Source organism: Lycium ferocissimum, chromosome 11 (assembly GCF_029784015.1).
Source record: "Lycium ferocissimum isolate CSIRO_LF1 chromosome 11, AGI_CSIRO_Lferr_CH_V1, whole genome shotgun sequence".
Classification (NCBI taxonomy): Eukaryota; Viridiplantae; Streptophyta; class Magnoliopsida; order Solanales; family Solanaceae; genus Lycium; species Lycium ferocissimum.
The window spans coordinates 34,894,042-34,898,920 of NC_081352.1; positions in this window are offsets into that span (position 1 = coordinate 34,894,042).

Below are 4,879 nucleotides of genomic sequence, written 5' to 3' on the forward strand. Positions count from 1 at the left end.
GGAAATTACCACCCTGGTGAAAAAACCCGAAGGAAAAAAGTGATCTATCCATATTCTCTTAACAAATTCAACGACTAGAGTGAATTTGTCGAATAATCTTATCTCTCTCTTTTTTTGTCCTCTAAAAATTTATGATTTCGAGCAGGATTTCAATAATTTTTTCTGGCAAATTTCCAACAATTTCAGTGGTGATATTCATGGTCTGTGCCAAGGTATGGCCATTGAAGCTATTGCTTTAGCATCGCTTTATATAACATATAACGTACATAACTGTCATTAGTAATAGATTTAAAATTTATGATTTTATGCCTTTTCGGATTTTGATTGAAACTGTTTGAATGAGTGATTAAATTACATGAATTTCCACCTCTCATTAATTACTATTACATGTACCTCATTCAATTTTGATTTTTTTCTCTTCTAGTGCATTTATTTCTTTTTTGAATTTCTAACAATTCCACTTTCAATTTCAAATCAATTTTCTTGAATTAGTTTTTTCTCTGTCTCATTTGTTTGATTCATAGATCAAATAGTTAGTCTTTTATCTCATTAATATATAAATTTTGTGAAATAAGTTTAAGCCTCTTATTATATTTTATTTTTATCCCATCAATTTTATTGAGTTGTACGTGATGATATTTCAAATCATATAATTCACCAACACGATAATTTCATGCAAAGAATCACTTTTAAGACACAAATGATTAAGCAGTGACAAAGAGAACATGAAGGCAAAGAGTGAAAAATTAATCAATGTCAATCAATCTTCAATCGTTTGTTATATCATTATTATTATCATACCATAAGGATTGAGATTTTTACAAGTTTCCGAGTCGAATGGTCGAAAGGCCCTCTCTCCAATTCCACCGTCCACTTCATTTTTTTTTTTTTTTTTTGCACAGATTGACCTTCATAAGGCGGTGGTCTTTAATTTTTTGTCCCTCAAATTGTTGGTCTTTAATTTTGTCCTTCGCTTAAAAAAGTGACAAAAAATATTTGAGGTTCTGGGTTCGAACCCTGCTCAGTAAAAAAAAAAAATCGCAAGGCAAGATTTCAAACCTCTGCCTTAAGGCAAACTTTTTGCGAAATTTTGCAAGACGTTTTTTTTTTTTTAAATTCTGCTGGAATTTTACAAAAGGCCTAATTTTTTCTCTAATCGACCTAATTTTACTATGAATTTCTGCCTTACGATTTTTTTTTGCGGGGTTGGCCAACCTAACCTCGAAGTTTTTGGGGAGGGAAAAAATTAAAAGGAACCAGAAAACAAAAATTAAAGACCACCCCTGAACAAGGACTATCGTGCAATTAGCTTCAAGTGATGAGCTGGACAATCGAGTCTATAAACATGGGCTACCATTATGAGTAAGAATCTCAGTAAGCCCAGAGGATAGCAATTACTGGGGTCATTTGCACTTTTGTCCACATTTTGTGACGTTCTTTAATTTTTGTGTTATTTTTCATAAGATATAAATTTATATTTTTGCATCATAATATCCAATAAGTTATGTCATACCTTAAAGAACTTATGCCTCGCTAGGTATAAGTTTGGATCTTGAAGGATAAAAATTAAGGAATTTTTACGCGTTATAGCTACTTCTAATACATAATTAGTGGTGGTAATAACTACCTTTTATTTTAATTACTAATAATAACTTAATACTTTTCTAATTTAACTATTATAGCTACACAGTAATTTTTGAATTACCATTTCACAAATACTAAAATTAAGACCTAATCCCATATCTCCTTTTAATGGTAACAATATTAATCACTTAATATACATTACCATTCTCTCTCCTTTTTCATAACTTCTTACATTTTATGATCATCTTCTCCTCTCTTCACCCTTCGCAAAATTTCACTTCCATTCTCACTAATCAAGATTCGTCATATTCTTTCTTTTCTTTTTTTCAAAAAAAAAAAAGGAAAAGAAGCTAAAGTACTCAATGCCTCTATCCCATCTCCTTTGTTTCTTGAAATTTTCGCTATTTGTGTTATTATTCTTCCACAAAATCAACTTGGTGGAAAGTGATTATTTTAGTCATGCCATGGGTGGTGGTTATGGCGGCGCACACGAGCGGGAGAGAGAAAGTTTTTATGAGTTTTTGAAAGGACGAAAAAATATACGTATTTGCGTACGTTCTATGATATAACTACCAATTGTTGTGGTTGGTGGTGTATTTTTGTAAGTTTTTCTATATATTTGTGTATTTTGTTCAAATTAATTCCATCGGTTCATCTAGTTTCAAATACACGGGCGACGCAAATACATGGTAAGTTTTCTATATATTTATGTATTTTGTTCAAATTAATCCCATCAATACATGGGTGATGCAAATTGTTACTCACACAAATACATGAGATTTAATATAAAATACATGGAGTTTGATTGGAAACTTCAAATACATTAGTGTCACACCCCGATTTCCGATAGGGTGTGATGGGCACCCGACCCTTATCTGGGGCCGAGCGAACCCTCGGACTATCGTAATACTCGTATTCACACGGCCCTCGACCAAATCATAAATACATAATAAAATTGTATGAAAAACGAACGTACTCTATCGTTTAAATCAAACAAAACTTGCGACGGGTACAAAACCCGCAATATCATGAACGACAATCGACGGCTTATAGAGTCACTCACAATTCAATATCTTATACACACGACTCGTCTCCGCAAAGTCTCTAACATGACCGGATATCATAACGACCCGAGGCTTGGCCTCCGTGTTCAAAGAGGAGCCGCATCCCCTTTGGAACATCTTCGCTAATATCTTTGCCCCCGGGTGTCCGCGCGGAAAAACGGGCCCCCGAAGAAGGGGTGTCGAATACGTCGTATGTAAAGGAAAATAAAATTTCCGAAAAAACGGGAATAAAAAACTCGGAAAAAAGTATGGAATCGGGGGTTTCCCCGGTTGCTCTTTTTTAAACATTACCGTGAGCAAAACATTCATAATCAAAAAATTAAATCATAGGAATAAAAAGATTTAGTAGTCGAATTGAAGGCTTACTTTTCTTCTTTTTTCAAAAAACATTTTTTACATATATAGAAAATAGATGTCCAAAATTTTATATGTAACACGTAACGGTGGGCCCTCAAACCCAAAAAGAATCATCGTTGTCATGTCTTGGGGGGACCTTAATTTCGTTCTGTTATAAAACATCGTTTTTCTATCTGGGTGTCCCCTTAGGACATCGCATCTGAAGGGACTTTATATTTCGTTTTACCCCCTCTTTATCATCGGTTTAAACAGCATTAGCATATCATATATCCTGTCCGGCCCGTAACGGGTCCCGGCGGGACGGAACGTGGGTCGCCCTCTCGCGCGGGCGCCACAACACATCATACTCGGAAGGTTTCGCATCTCCACGATTCCGTCACACATCATATCACATAACCACGGTGCCGGCGAAAGGGGCTCGGCGTGCGGTACACATCATAACACCATAATGATATCACATAACCACGGTGCCGGCCGAAAGGGCTAGGGCGTGCGATTAATATCATACTTCGGAAGCTCATCATACTTCGCATTGTCGCACGATAGTACCGGCCCGTGACTCGGCGAAGGGGAAGTAACAAACATATGCACGAACGAGAATCGGGTGATCTATACGCATCTCCAAACATAGACACGGACTTAACGTAACAATCAAAACAAACTCCGTCATTCCGCAATCCAAGCAATAACCAAATCGGGTTTCTTTCGGATGTTATTTGGAACCTATCCAATATAATTTTAAGCATCATAACCACGTATCGGAAATCATATATATATACGAACCTTTATTTCAAACTTAACAAATAAGCGAGTAATCATATTCAAGTCAAATTATTAACCATATTAAGTTATATTAACAAGCTATTAAAACTATACAACGGGACATCTTCGCGGGCTCCACGGGGCAAGTACCGATCCGGCCCGAGCCCGCCTATGAATGTCGGGGATATTATACATTAGGGAACCTCCTACGAGCTTCTCGGAGCGATCCGAGCTCATACGTGAAAGATACGGACGTTCGTAGTTTCCAACTCTTTTTATGAACATAATATTTCATGCACATTCATATTCGATCATACAAAGGCATAGAAACCATAATTTAACTACATGCATACGGATGTCAAGAAACAAATAAGAATCACGGACATGCTCGGACCGCGGGGAGTAGAGTTACCTCGGGGACCATATTATAGCCTACTCATACTAAGACATGCCAAAGGAAGAGAGGTGAGCTTTACATACCTTCGTCGCCCGCTACGCTAATCACGCTACGTCTCGCTTCTCGCGATCTCTACAAAAATGTCATTGGACATCCGACCTTAGCCATAGACATGAAGATTCCAATTCCAAACCATCACTTTTTCTATAAAAATTTCGGCAACACCTCCCCTATATATTCACCAACCCCGAGAATTCAACTCGGCCAAAAATACAATCAACAAACCCGAGAATGCAACTCGGCCAAATTATAACAATACCAACAATCATATCTTCCAACTTCTACAATTTATTCAAAATATATTCCAACATTAGTAGCTCCTTTTACATAATCCAACAATATTTCATTTATATTCAATTCACAATTGTTCACACATTCAAATACTAATCCCAAACCATTCAACAATATTCAAGAGCACTTCAACAACCCGCACTATATCCCAAACAACCCACCCAACACTACGCACTACCCAAATTCTTTCAAGTCCAACAAGAATAATTATAACACATTTTCTTTCTTCCAAATTCATAAACTACACCAACATTCTACATATTAGCAACATTATCCCTACAATTATAAGAAACCATACTAATGTCATATTAACTTCTTCCATAATCCGCAAATGATTACAAACTTTATTTCAAACCATTAAATC